The 15,901-nt window shown below is 43.7% G+C and overlaps 1 protein-coding gene across 5 annotated transcripts in view; it reads left to right on the forward strand.

Moving 5' to 3' along the window:
• The first annotated feature begins 416 nt into the window (after positions 1-416).
• LOC139811088 (retinal guanylyl cyclase 2) overlaps positions 417-15,901 on the forward strand; it is a 47,205-nt gene continuing 31,720 nt past the window's right edge. For 2 of the 5 annotated variants that reach the window (XR_011731541.1, XM_071775144.1), the window contains exons 1-2: positions 419-1,064; positions 13,916-15,631. The gene's annotated coding sequence lies outside the window, so the exon portion shown is untranslated. Of the gene's footprint in view, positions 1,065-13,915; positions 15,632-15,901 lie in introns of all 5 variants that reach the window. The other 3 variants (XM_071775148.1, XM_071775145.1, XM_071775146.1) reach the window with 3 other exon arrangements.

Raw genomic sequence — 15,901 nt, forward strand, 5'->3', positions numbered from 1 at the left:
AGAGAAGGAGAGGATTGCGCGCAACAGAAAAACAGAGAGAGAAAGAGAACAATTCGGATGTAGGACGACGAGACCAGGGGAAAAGTCTGCGGCGACGAGGATCCTCTCTCGTCTCTCTCTCTCTCTCTCTCTCTCTCTCTCTCTCTCTCTCTCTCTCTCTCTCTCTCTCTCTCTCTCTCTCTCTCTCTCTCTCTCTCTCTCTCTCTGGGTGCAAGGGGGGTAGGTAGGGATGATCTGGCCTACCCTCTGGTGCTGCTGGCGCGCGCGCTGGTGCTTTCGGCTTCCCCGGGACGGACTCTCGCGCTCTCGCCCGCCGCGCCGCTCCGCCGCTCTCTTCGTCGCCGCGCGATTGCGAGCGCGGCGCGGCGTCGCACGTCCCGTTAAGAGTAGGAGTGAGCTGGCCAGAGCCTGCTGCTGGCTTGCTCACAGCAGTCAGTTCGATACCGAGCGCCGAAGCGTTCGGTTCGCTCCGATTCCGGCGTGCGCCGTTATCGTCATCGGTTCCTATATATCCCGTCACCACGTTCGCGCGACTGAACCGGGCCGCCCCCTCCTCCCCCCCGCGTCCGGGGTACCGGGCCGGTGCGCGCTGACCGGGGGATGACCGGGGGCACGGAGCGCGCCGCGGGCTTACCTGCGACACGCGGAAACGTATACCGCGAGACATGTGCGCTCCCGCGGAGTTGAAAGAGCCGCTATAAAAAATATATCTGGACCGAAGAGGGTCGCGCGCGAAATAAGGGTAACATTTTTCGATCGCGATCGAAGGGTTTCGCATTCTTCCTTTCGCGACGGAGAGAAAGTCGCTTTTTTATGAACGGAACGCGCTTCACCACACGTTCGACCGGTGCGGGACAATGCTTTGGACCATGTGCACCTTTGAGGGGCTTCGCTCTGCGAATGAGCTTTTGAATTCCCGGGAGGCCGTTGTGGCGAACGGCGGTGAGACCGCGAAGGGGACACCGCCACTGCTCCTCTTCTCTTCAATGGGTCCTCGTGCGAGGATTGGAGAGCGTCGGGAGAAGAAAACGCAGCTTAAGTGCCATCGTTAACGCGATCGCCTTGTGAGTACACTCAGCTCTACATTCGGTTTATCGCGTGTATATATATACCCACTACCTACCTGTTAAAGCCTTCCTTTTCACACCGTTCGTCGGCGATTATCTGGAACGTGTGTAACAGGCGGTATATTTACGTGGGGTTATATATAGAGGTTAGAGGAAGACGGGCTCTAAGCCCGAATTCCCTCGAGATGACGGAAAATAAGTTACTCGCCCGCTCTACGCGCAAATTTCTCTTTGAAAGGAAAAGTACTCCCCGCGCAATAAGCGACTGCGACATTAATACGCGAATTCTCGTGTTGCTGTTCCGCGAATTAATCTAAAGGGTGTTTTAATGACTCCGTTAGAAAACGTCGTCCTCTTGGCGAACGCGATTCTGAGAAAAGCCGTTTAACTTCTCTCTATTCTTGATAACACGCGCTCGTCTTGATAGGACGATTTCATTAGATTCGCTCGTCGTGAGAAACGCGTTCGCGATTATTCGCGGAAAATTAACAATTTCGCGAGGAAGCGATGCACGTACGGAGGAATGCAGCGGGTAATATGCCGCACACGCCGTAGAGTCGGTAGAGTATGCGCGGCTGAGTTTGCTTCGCCGTGTGCAGCAGCGGTAATTGGCGGGACGCCGAGGGTTCATATAGCGAGCGGGCATAACCCACGCACTTCGCATATCGACCCTCTTCTCACATTTCTCGCCCTATTAATTAAGCCGCTAAGCGATGTGATTTCGGGTAGCGAAACAACTTGGCTACGGAATGAGAGCGCCGCCGTCGAGGATGCTCTCGGCGAACGGGCGAGAAGTAGGATTCACTGGCCGCACGTTGGGAAAACGCAGCGTTGAATAAAAAATGCATGTGCATCCAATGTTAAGGGATAATTAAATAGTGAGATCGATATACCAATCGCTTTTAGCAAATTTATCGAGAACGAGAGAACAGATATGTATTATAAATGGCATTCTCCATCAGTTTTTCAATCATCTTACTCTAAAATGTTTTAATCTGTCAAATTGTGTATCAGTTCACGGTATACAATGAAAAATATTTTTGCGTATTAAATATTTCAATATTTAAATGTAGAAAACTTTTTTTAAGTTTTAATGTTTATTACAACTGTCCTCCAATGCTGTAAATTAGAAAGTATGGAAATGTAATCTTCAAACTTGGTCGCGGCGAAAAAGTGGTTCTTCTTTGAATTCTTTCGAAAACAAGAGGACAACTTTTTTCATTTTTTTGAAAAATACAAACTGAATTATTTTTCTTGCGTAAATCGATATTCTTTATTTTTGTACGGAAAATGTAATACTGAAAAATGCCAAGTGTCCTGATTGCATTCTGATTTGCAATATCTCGTAAAGTATTCACTTTTTGTCAACTGACGCAAATAAATTATACGAGTCCAATTCTAAATTTTCGTTATATGAAAATTGCTAATAACTGTTTTCATTGTGATCAAGTTGAACTATAATATACTTTGTAATGAACTCTTGAAGCGTTATCCAGAGCTTTCAAAAAAGAGCCAGATTTGCGAGATAAAATTTTAATTCAAAAGATTTCTAACTGAAAACTGAAAAATTTCCACAACTCTGTTTCGGTTTTTATCGTTCCAAGTGTTATTTGCGCAAAAGCTTTATCAAAAGATAAAAAAACTTCAGATCTCTTTAACGATGAAGCAAGAGTCTATCGAAATCTTAATGTAATATTTTGAAAGAGGGCTGGAACTAATTTTAAAACAAAGAGCTCTTGGACGGACAACTTTGTAAGAGTTTTTTATTGGGCTTGATTAAATTTGTGTGCTATCTCAAAGTAACAAAATTTAATTTTCTTTATTTAAAGACGCAGATTACTAATTCGCAGAGAAAATTCACACAGTCGCAATTACTTCCGCTTTAACTCCGTTTTCTTTCCTTGTTCCTTCGACTCAGATGTGCATATATATATAATGTAATTTAATTTCGTCGTAAATTACAGCAGAATTGCGAAGCGTCGTTCAAAGGAATTTCTCTTGCATTATAATGTATACGTCACGCATACAGTGCGAAACTCGCAGGTTTTCCACAGATACCTGATAATCGCGCGACTCGTTTTGCGCCGCGCTACAATGACTCGCGCGCCCGTTCTTGTTTCAAACAGGACACACTAAATTGGGATGCACGGACAGGGAAGTGACAGCGTTTTGCCGGGGCTGCGAGAGTTCTGCACATTCGCGAGAGGACCGCCCTTAAAAACGTGCCACAGTGAAAGAAAAAAAAAGAGAAATTCTCGCTCGCGTACAGCGGCGAGTGAAAAGGCTATACTACGCGTTTTATAAAACGGATAGCATCGAATTACATTCGTATCTCGCTGGAACAAGCGTCGGACGTGCGAGAACGATAAGAGGGGAGAGGATAGAAAGAGAGGATATTTATTACGTTCTGGCACAATGTTCCCCCCAAGACTCTGTAAACAGTATCATAAGAAAGACAGGGTACATATTTACAGATCGTGCGCGGCGTTCGCGTAGATTGCGGCTAACAATGAGCACTCCTTTTTATCTCATCGCTCTTTGAAACGGCGGTGAAAGTGCGGCGCGGAATAAAGTACGACGCTTGCGGAAGAGCCTCTTTTCCGCGTTATAAATCCTTCCCCACTTTTCAAAGTTTTTCGCTAGATAAAGTCGAGTCAAAATTGCTCTGCACCGAGCTCGGCTCCGCCGAGATTTTCCGCGGAGACGCGAAAGAGCTTCATAACTCGAAAACGAGGTCCGCCCGGGCGTATAAATCTCTCTCGAACTTCTGTCATTACGTTAATGAGGGTGGTACCAGTCTGACGGATATTTACCTTCAATTTCGAAACGGCATCATGCGTAACACGGAATGATATCTATACCGGCGGTCGAGCGGGAAAGAAAGCGAAACGAACGAAGTTAAGCGCGCCCCGTGATGCGGAGTATTGAGAAAAAGCGCTCGCGCGGACGGACCCCAAATAAAAGTGAAAAGAACCTTTCTTCTCGTTTCGGTAATATTGAATATAACGTCCCACAAGGTCGCCTCTCGAAGTTCCAATCGTATTCTTTATTAGGATACGTCCGGAAGCCCGCGTTGATCCACCATTATCGTCCCTGCGCGGAATACGAAATGAAAGTGGCTCGCTGGTGGCTCGATGTGCCCGCGCTTATTTGTAACTCCATTATCGGAGAGCGACGATTGAGATTTTCAGAGAGACCGGGAGTCGCCCGGCGACGACGAGGAAGAGATGTCGAGATTGCAAATTCTCGACTTCTAGAAGCGCAATTCGGCGATTCGAGCTAATAACTTTACTCTCAGGCCCGCGGCTTTTGTTTAACTATCGACATTTAAAACGTCTCGCGCTAAATGACTTTTTATGCAAGAACGACTCAACGTGTTTTATTCGTTTCCCGCAACTTGCCGTTTTCAACATTAAAAGAGGAAGTTTAACCCTTAAATGCCACACCTCTCAATAATCTCGTAAGTTCACTGAGGGGTCTAAAAGACCCCAGCATGAAAAATGTCCCCTTACTCATTGATTTTTTTATCTTTAGTTATGACAATTTTTTTCAATGTTGTTCAAGGTCTAGAGAAGAGTATAAAATGCTAATATTGTTCAAATTTCAATTTCGACATAGTATAAAAAATTAAATAAACTGAGTACTGCTAAGTGCACACACGGGTAGGTCAATCACTCAACTGTCATCAATGGGAGCATGAGCTCCATTTTTGGCAAGAACATTTGAAAACATTTCATTCTAAAGGGTCTGGGGTCCGCTGGACCCCACTGGTCATTTAAGGGTTAATAAAATTATGTTTTGAAGTTGCCGTGCCCGGATGTGATTTCAAGCTCGTAAGATATTCTGAAGTCCGCGAAAAAGGTCATATGCATGTGAAGTATTTCATAGGGCACGCGCTGCGTAAATTTATGGATTAAATCAAACTCTCCGGTGGAAATACACTAATACTCACGGTGCAATTCTCGCGATCGTCCGTAATCCTCGATTATGGCGACAAATTGAAAACAGACAATTCCTGACGAAAAGGGATTTAAATCATTAAAGCCGCGTATGCGCGCACGCGATCCGTCAAAGCTGAATTATTCCCATTGTAAAATGTTGCAAAATTAGCGGAGGAGGTAAGCAACGTGGATCTATTTAGTATGCGAAACGCGCAAATTTTGTTTAGCCCGTTGATTGAAAAACAATATTTCGCCGCGAGCGTTTCCTATTAGCGTTTCCGTAATGAAATAACACGGTCGTGTTTTCACACGCGTATAAGTTAATCGTTTAAATCTGAACGATCGCCACGATGTTTCACGTGGAGTTAATTTCCGCGTTTAAAGCAGCCCCGGAGTATCGATTAATAAAGTGCTTTAAATAAAGAGCGTACGCCTCGGTCCCCCCGGTCGTCGCAGATACGATGCAGACGATGATAAAGCGGCCGGCGAACGGTGACGGTGACGGATCGTATTTTCGTTGCGACTATCGGAAAATACAGCGGGGCGTTTTATATAATGAGCCGGCAATTATCTACGACGGAGAAATATTGAATGCGCCCGGTGTTGTGCAGGTATTTTTAGTGTCAACGCGGCACGTTCCTCTCGGCCGGCCTGCTGGAAAATATTTACAGCGCGGCGCGGCCGCAGATCAGCGTGATTAACAAGGAGGAAAACCGCTTGCGCCCGCGCCGCGCCGTCCCGTCCCTCCTCGATTTTCATAGAGAGATACAGTAGCGCGGGAGTGGCACGAATAAGTAAGAGAGACCCATATTCTTTTTTTATGTATATCTTCTCCTTTGCGGATTTAGGGGTTGGTTTACGGCCCCCTCGGAGCGAAGTCGATAAACATGTCAACGGAATAAAATGTGAAGGGATCCCGCAGAGGAAGGGACTCGTCGGCACTCGTCGGCATCCAATTTTTTCGTACCTACGGGGAATTTGAAAGTTCTGTTTTTCATGGGCGCGCGTGTTGCCGCGCGCGCGCGCGTTTTATTTCATCGATATTGAAATTGAAAATCTATTAAATAACGCAGCTGTTATTTTATTGATGTTAAACTTCTATGAAGTTACAGCTGTCATTTTATCGATATTAAATTTCCATCAATTCGCGGGACACGACGGTACAGAGTTCGTTACAGAAACCATTGAGCGCGGATTACAATGTCGACAGTAAGCAATTAACAGCGCGGGAGTCTGTATTTTGTGAAATTAACGAGGACCAGGCCGTCTCTTCTTTCCCTCGTATAATTCTGCCCGCTGAAATTATTTTACCTCAAGCTGGCTCAGATTTTAGGGAATACGTGAGGGGCGCCGTCAAAAGTCGCCTGTCCCGAGCTTTATCCAAGTTTATCCCCCATGCAGGCTGATCTTCAAGTTGGATACAGGATATATTCACGTATAGCTGCAAGCGTTAGGTCGGGGTGTTTCGGTAACCTGAACATTTTCATCCGAAATCCCGCACGCAACGTTCAATCGAAAACTAATCGTTTTCGAGAGCCAGCACGATCGTTGCACCAAATGGCACAAAATCGATTTCGTGTAAATACAAATACAGCTGGATGTATCGCGGGCGGGAGACAATATCGGGCAAAATGGAAAATCTCCCCTGACTGTCGATGGACATCTCTCTTTACCGCTTTTTACTTCTTCAACTAGGCCACGCGCCCCGTCAGGATGAAACCGTAGCCCCGGCTGCAACCGTTACGTCGAACTCTCCGCGTCGTTCCGTCTTATTGTTAGCTTAAGCGGCCTGGTTTGCCTGCAAATATTTGGGAGCGCCAGTAAAGTCATTTCCACGTTCACGAAACAGTCTCATGAGCCAGAGCCAGAGGCAAGAGAGCGGTGCACGATGGTGATGAGACTATCGCACACGGTCTCGCATGACTGCGAATGTGGGCTCGTGTCTGTAACTGCTGGAATGTGTTTCCATCCAACCGCAGAGGAGAGAACAAAGAACAGAGAAATGGTAGCTGTTTCAATATTTAGTAACGAAAACTAGAACATTTTGGCGAATTAAGCTGGCGAGAGGCTAAATAATGAAAACTTGTTATCAGTTAATTTTATTTGACTTTGCCTCAACAGAAGTTTCGGAGCTGAATCGCCAAAGTTGACTGTAAGATAAAAGCCTGCACTTAGCAATCGTTTTCCATTAGAGCTTCGTTAGGAAATAGTTGAATTTAAATTTATTCTATTTGCTTCTATCAAAAAGCTTCCATGAATCAATTCCGTAGATATAAATGTATTTTTATAATCAATCACAATTTTATCGAGATTTCAGATTTTTTAGATAATTTCTTACACAAGATTATTGAAATAAATTGAATTATCCGAAATTATAAATTACTTAACTGAAAGGTTAATTAAAATTAAAATTTGTTTATCGCAGTTAATCTAAATTTAATTGAATCAAATTTCAGCATAATTAAAAAATTCAATGCTACTTTATCATCTCGATTATCATCAAACATTTGATTATAATACACGGGTTGTACAGTTTAATCTCGGTTAATGATATGTACATATTGTACATGGTATCCATTGTAAAGAGTTGCTTAACAAACTCGCTAAATGCTCGGATCGTTAAAAGTCGAAGCTTTTAATTAAAAGCAAATGCTAGGCACTTTCATGATTTCCTCCAGGGCGAAATTACAAAGCGGGGTAGTTTTGTCGGAGCTAATAAAAAAAAATTCATCTCAACGTACAGAAATGAAAAGGTCTTGCTTTCACATTTCAATTGCGAATTCAAAATATCGGATATAAAGTGCCAGCCGATAATCCGAGAACGCTGTATTTTTCCCCTGGAACACTTTGTAGCGAACGATTATAATTTCAACGATATTAAATGACGCGCGGAAGCGAGGGAATCAACAATGTAAGACTCCTCTTGTGTTCCGAAGCTTTTGTTATCGGCAAGCGTCTCCGTTGATTTCCCGCAATCTCTGTGTTTTCAATTTACGACCTTAGACCGCCCCGCCGTTATTGCACCATGCATAAAATATGATCCAACAATAATAAGAGTGACCTCTCCTCTACCGTCGGATGAACGGTCTTTTCAAACATTGCATGTCGGACGGGGGGAGTTCGTTGGGCTGCTTAATAAATGATTTTACGAGCCGGACCGTGAGACACGTATATACGCCCGTAGGGCGGGTGGATTTTTCCGCCGGCACATTCTTCTCCGTTCGCTCTCTCTCCACCAGCGTGTCCACCTTTGAGTATACCGCGTGTGGTGCCTGCTCAATAAGAGATACAACGTCCATCCGTTCTCGTTGCATCGTGTTGCAAGCTCCCCCGAGGGAACAGTATTTTCCAAGCAGATGACAGCCGCACGGATTTCTCTCCGCGGTTTTGACACGGTTTTGTCTTTCGGGAGTGACTTCAACGACGCTACTAACAGGTTGTTACATGTCGCATTGAGATAAATGACGTTTATCTTATTGCTGATACACGAGTAGTTCTTGAGACACGAACCATCGGGCATTAGTCTGGCAAACTATAATAGACGAATGAAATTCGACCTTTGCACACAAATGCTCGAAACTGGTTTAATATTAACTAAATTTCCTGACAAACGAGCAACTACCCAGATATTAAATGGTGCTAATTAGGATATCATTGAAAAGGTATGGCCATTCATTAAAATAATTAATTGACACCCGAAAATCGATTTCAATTTACGACCCTAACGAGGGTAAATGCATGTGCAAAATTCTAATTGCATACGTTACAATATGTAATAATATGCAAATACTGCAAATTTTCGGGAAACAAGTTAATTAGCATTAATTAGCGTGGTAGTTAGCTAATTCTATATTCTACAATTGGCGGGATAGCAAATGTAAAATTCATTTGCGAGCTATATAAAGTACATTGCCTCGTGTGACATCCCCGCGATTTGTTGCCGCGCACGACAACAGGTCTCAATCACCTCTCTCTCTTTCGCGGGACAATGGGGCATTTTTTTATTCAGCGCTCCTGTTTTCCCCCGTATATATTTCGATTTCGCAGAACTTATTCATTTGTATGGCTGCTTTGTGCCGGGCAGAAACGCGCGAGCTCGGCAGCCAGTTATACGTTATGTAAAATGATTGACTCGCTTACTGGTTGAATAACTGGTCACAATAACGCAACGAAATCAATAATCATCCAGACACCGGTACGCGGTGTTGTCGGTGATTTTAGAGTGCCCCATTGTGCCAGCTGTTCTGTATGTACCGTGTATTACATTTTGGAAATTTAATATCTCGAGAACAACGACCTTAACAGCTACCCTTGTGGATCTTTGATATCATTGTTTATATGCTTTTACGAAATTCCCTGTGCATTCACATGTACATGCACACGGAAAATACATCTAAATTATTATTCGCTATTACATTTGAACAGCATACGTTCGAATACATTGCTCCTTCTCGCTGGAAAATCTCAATCATACGCGTGAAAAACATAAAAACAATCTCTCGCGGAAATATTTATAAAATACAAATTCAAGAAACATTCTCTTGACGAATAGAATGTAATTTCGAGAAGCCGCTCCCTTCCGAGCTGTTTTTGTGTATACTCTATCTGACATCCGGTATTTAATTATATCTTCTTGGAGTAAAGCTGCTCTCTGAGGAAAAGCGTCTTACAGAGTATCGAACACCAATGAACGTGCTAAAACGTTTCCGACTTCCATAACAACGTCTGGCGAATTCACGCGCTATCACCCACGCGAAACCCACCTGTGCCATTTGACATTTTCACATCGTTACATTGGAATTGTATATTAAGACGCGCTCTGTGACATCGCGCCTTTGTGACGCGTAAATCGTTGATCTCGAAAGTCGCAGACGAGATAGCTGTTTAGTCGGGCGAGATCTCGAGAGGATGGCGGGGTATATAGACGGCAATTAAGAGAGGATTACGCTATAGGGGAGAGATTTTGTGGCCTCCGCGAAGCCTTCTTCCAGGACATTGGCTCCCGTTTTGTCCCTTAACAAGGTCCCCGCTAAATTCGCCGTTTCGGCGTCGAGGAATCGATACACTTTTCTCAGCGATGCATAAAGTTTCCCGCCGACAATGTGGGGCCGGGTGGGGGGGGGGGGACATTGGAGAAGAACGCGGACAACATTGGGCTCGGACACAGGGGGTACGAGAGGAAAATTGCTACGGAATTGCTACCGAGGTTCGTAGCGTCATATGTAAGGTGCCTCGGGCTAAATATTGATTTCTATTTTAACTCGCAAGTACGTAAAAGACTCCTTTCTACACGTAAACAATCGCGCAGAGTGTGTTTTACAAATTGTAAACGTAACATCACGCTCTGATATTCCGTCAACTAAATGAATTTAGTTATTAGACGATTGAACACGATGGCGAGAATGTACATTTACAGGAAATTTATTACACAATTAAGCGAAGAGCTGCATTAGGATAAAAGAAAAATATGGATCGTTATCATAATTGTCTCTCAGTATATGCAATATATATTACTGTTTTCTATTTTCTAATTATAATAAGAGAATCTAATGAACGCAGTTGGTCAAAGGCATGTCCTAGGCACGAACCTATGTGTGTATAAGCCTTGTGTTTGCGGTGGCTGTTAGCCCTTAGCATTCAGCTTCCGTTGAACGACATGAATTTCTTGAGCACGTTCGTTAAACGATTACACCGTCGCGACGCACGTAGAATATGGCGGGGAGTCTCGTGTGTGGGCAATAAACGATATTTTCATGTCGGCGCAGACGGGTACAAATGGCAGCGGATATATACGCGACGTCGTCGCGCAAGAAACGTCGCGCGAGATAAACAGACCTCCTTTTATTTGCGCCGGCCGATTTTATGCCGGGCCGCGCACAATCTTTTCGCACATTTAGCCCGGCCACTAACAAGTTACGACCACCGACGGCGGATGAGCGGCTAAAGGAAATTGGGCAGGAAATCCCGCCGGGATAAATTTGCGCATCGCCTTGTGTACCGCGTAATTGAGAGATTATCCACCGCAAACACACGATGATTGACTAATTTTCATTATCTCGATCGATACGCTCGTGTACGCTCGTGTGCCACTATAATTTTGATTATTATTATTGGGATTTGCCCGTATATATACAAAAGGGAGACACTTGTTTGTTTACCCTCAAGTAAACTTTATTTTACTTACGAATTACATTTGTTACATTTACTGCCTGCCGTAAAATTCAGTTTATGTAGTATAATCGCGACTAAGTGAATACAAACATCAATACGATTCTCGATTTAATGTATAAGCTTTATATGCACGAAACATATATGACGCTATAAATTTCCTGAGATAAAAAATTAGATTTTGTTTTCAACAAATTAATGTAACTGTCCATCTTTAAATAGAATGGCGTGATTAAAAATCTGCAATGTGGCAGGAAATGTACGCGATACACTTTTTCAATAAAATTAAAAAGGGTCGCTTGGAAGTCACGGTGGAAAAAATGATAAAGCACAAATTTACGTAACTTTGCGAAAAAAAACTGTCATAAAGTGAAGTTCAGAGAAACGTTTTAAACCCCGGAGCCTCGGCTTTTAAATTCCACCAAGTTTTTTCTCGATGACGCTTCTATTTCGAGCGACACCCCATTTTCGCGATTCAAAATGATCCTTTAATTTTAATGAGAAGTGCATCTTATTTAACAGAAGAAATATAAACGTCAAATTCTTTTTCCACTGTGCGCGTGACTTGAATAAAAAATTTCAAAACAATTAAATTGATTTCTTATCGAGTAAAAAATCGGACGAGAAGATTAAATACATCGTCTGATCCTCTGGAGAATTAATTAACTGCCGGATAAAGAGGTGGATCAAGTGGACAACGCGCAGCAGCGTTTTAGTACAATTTATTTTAAGAGACGGATTATCTACGCATATAGTCTCTCTTTTGCGTAATCTCACAATCAGTAAAGGGGGTCTCTCTTTTTAAAGAAGTTTTCCTACGGCGTATAAATCGCAAGATACAGGCACGTTCTCTCGCACCCTATTCTCATGAATACACACCACCACCATTATATGCCTTGCATTTATTTCTGAAGTTTAATAACGGTAGAACCATTTGAATCAGGAGAGAGAGAATTTATACGGATGGAAGATGAGACCGCGTCGCGAGATACCCGAGTGTTCGAGGATCGATCCGATTCTGCGGTTTCCGTAGATGGCGAAAGAAAAGGGACGTATTACACGTTTATTCACGATACGGCAGCTGCGCGACGCAATTCAATTGCGATGTATATATATATATATATATATATATATATATATATATGCATATTTCATGATGAAAAGCACAAAAAAATTGGCTATTATTGCGAGATTCTGATAAGTGCAGACCGTTCGGTATAATCGAAAAACTTTACTCGTTATCGCGAGCCACGATTCTCATAATCGTTTTTATTTGCAAAAATTTTCGATCTTTTGTTTTTCCTCTAGCCAGCCTCGGCAGCCCGTCTCGCTTCGCGCATATCACTCATTAAATATGAATAACTTATGCATCTTATAAATCCGTCGGGTAAAAGCGTATACGTCAAACGTCATTCTGACATCCTTAACGAATAGTTTATATGCACGATATTATATAATACCTGCAAATCTTTTTTCTTTTTAATAAATTTTTCGCCATTTTTGAAGCATATATAATACCGAAATAAATTACATCGCGAAAAATGAGTACACGATAGCGTTTTATCATGTTAATAAATGTTAACAACATAATTTACAATCTGTCGTGATCAAAAACTCGTTTTTAAACTATGAAATATTTTTTAATGACATCTACATAATGGATAATGATCAGCACGTTGTTCCACGTTGTTCCACGTTGTTCAGAGAGCTCGATCGTAATAGTTATGTAAAATTAATTGCCCCTCGTGGGTGTAACCGTGAGTTATTGTATCAGATCCGAATGCGCACAAATCAGTTTTTTATAATTGTCGCAAGTCACAGCTCACAGCTGATGTAGTTTAACACGCTGCAGATAACGCACGCAGACTGCGCTTGATTCGCTCTGGATATATTTTAATGAAATGTCTTTGAGCCTGAGCGATAATTAACTTATCCTCGGTCCACCACGAGCACAGAAACTCGATAGGATTAAGCCAGAAGTAATAGCGGCTCGTAAACGCGGGCTTCCAGCCGTTGCCAGGTGCATGATGTACATTTACACGTACTACGAATCAATCTTTACTTGTAGCCTCATACAAATACGTATTTCCAATTTTCCTAATGAATTCAATAAACGTATTTCGAACATTCGGATGATGACCAAATCGGTATTAAATTCAAAATTTTATTCCGGATGAATAAATTTAATATCATCCACGTTGTGTGATATCTCGCCGGGATGCGATAAGATTAATCCGATATATCATTCACAACTTGTAAGTATTGGCTTTTATCGGCTTTTGCAGGTCACGATACTTGAAAAAAACCGGCATGCCATATCGATTCTTGTTTGTAGCTTCCGTAACAATTCATTTTACAAGAGGTTTAATACATCCTCGATATCCAGAAAATATTTGCTCCCGATAAATGAGTATTATTACGCCACCGTGTAACATCTCGGGGCTTGACGAGAATTAACGCAGAATTATTAGTAGTTTTATAATTATTGGTTTTCTATCGGCTGCCGTAGAGATCGCGAGATCGCGATATGTTTCAAATATATCGATATTAATCCTTAACTTCCGACCTCCGAAAATTCGCGTATATTCAGTTTCAATAAACGCGCCCCTAATATCCAGACAATGTTCGAAGGGATTCATTGTTCTCTCTCCGTCCGCGCGTAACAATATCGGGGGCACGACAGGATTAACCCGAAATTATTGGCAGCCCATAATTACTGGCTTTCGTTACCTGTTACAGATCATGACGCTGCGAACGCGCACGACCTTTTCGCCTATTAATCATCGCGCCCGGTACGTCATAATCGGTTCAGGTGCAATATCGCCTCGTCAGTGATTTCGTGTGCGGCCGCAGGTGTGTGCGTGCCAGCTCGGACTCGCCCCAATTACGTCCAATTTGGCGACGTCGTCGACCAGGGGCACCGGGGAACCCTTCCTTCGGCGGGGGATGCGAGGACCGTTTGCGTCGCGCGATATCAACGGCGATTCGAGCGCGTCGGGATGAGGTGGCGGCCGGACGACCGGCACCGGACGGACTTCCGAATTGGGACGAATAAGCTGCGCTCCGGCGGCGATCGAACGCGGCCACTCGCCCCTTGAAGCGGCAGCGGCGGCGGAGGCTGCGGCACTCAACCCTCCCGAGGAGGACGCACCTCTCCCGAAAAACAACGACCTCGATCCTCGTTCTCGCGCCGCCATCGTTTCCGGCGCGATCGATATATAGACGCTTCCGGGACGGAGAAACGCGCGGATCCCATGCATATGTATAGCCGTGCGTTAAAATGTGCGGACAATCAGAGTCAAGGTCGAATCGGCCGTCCCGCTCCGCCAGACCGATATCTGAATCACGGACAGACGTAGTCGGAAATAGTGCGCTCGATATCGTCTCTCCGGTATGTATGCTATTCCTGGCTAAAACGAGCCAGGGTGTTATTGTCTCTGATTGGCAGTAACCGCGAGAGCTAAGATCGAGCCTTAGCCTCGCTCCATTCCTCTCTCTCTCTATCTATCTCTCTCGTTTGAAACTTTGAAGCGGATATACCGCGATTGCGATGTGAACATTGTGCGAGCAACGATCTTTCTGCGGGAATGGAGATATCGGAAATGGAATTCGGTTTACGAGTGGTATAAGTGGACGCGATCGTAAAATATAAAATTTAATGGTCGACCGCCCGGCACGTGAACGTGAACGTTCTGTGAACAGAAGCGTTTCTAACAAGGGAAGAGTATCGGAGATAGAGAATCGAATTTACGAGTGGAAAAACGATGTAAACGACAGTGTCGGGAATACAAAATTCGCCGAGCAAGTTCAACGAGCTCAAAAGATCGCTGTGACCGCGAGAATATTTCTATTCGTTAGACATTATAAACTGCTGGAATGAAATTTGGTTCTGAACTTTGGACGATCCACCACACGCTCGACCAATAAAGTTTCATAACTGTCAACACCGTCGGATTAGCTCTATAATGGTGGAAAATTAAAACGTGTGTTGCGGATTATCGGACAGCGGACGCGACGCAAACCATGATAGAGGAACGCTGAAATTGTTTAATCTCGCAAATTGACAATATTGAATGTCGCGGCAAGACCACGGACAAAAAAAATTTCGCGGATGGAAATAACGGTGCAACTGTTGCTGCCATAAATTAGGTCAATGTTTCGGAATCTCTTGTTCAATCTCCGCGTGCGAAGCGCGCTAACGCGGCATTAAACTCGACTCCGGAGGGGGGCTAAAAACTGGTGTGACGCGGTGTTTTTCCCCGCGGCGACGGCGACGGCGACGGCGACGGTGCGACAAAATGTGTAAGCGCGGAAGTGGTTTGCACGCTATTCATTTTGAGAGGAAACGTTTTAACCACTCTGCGCGGTGGAGCATTTTATTAAGAAAGAGGCGTGACGTGCGGAGATGTCAACCCGAAGAATCGAGAGTTCCGTCGCGTGTATAGCGCTTTACAGGTATGTGGACTTGCGCTTTGTTCCGAAATAAAATCCACCGCCGACTTCGAAACACGAATTTTTCACGAGAGCATGCTGGAGTACCTCACAAAGCTGAGACTTCTCGAAGAAAATATAAAAAGTTACGAGAAAGTTTTAACGGTAGCTAAACTCCAAACGGTATATATACACAAGCACCAATATCAATTCTTAATTTTTCAGCACGTCGCTACTCTAACGTTAAAAGTTTCTAACTTCTATTTTTTAAATCTTTTAATTTTTAAATTGTAA

This window comes from Temnothorax longispinosus, chromosome 4 (genome assembly GCF_030848805.1).
Source record: "Temnothorax longispinosus isolate EJ_2023e chromosome 4, Tlon_JGU_v1, whole genome shotgun sequence".
In the NCBI taxonomy this organism is placed as follows: Eukaryota; Metazoa; Arthropoda; class Insecta; order Hymenoptera; family Formicidae; genus Temnothorax; species Temnothorax longispinosus.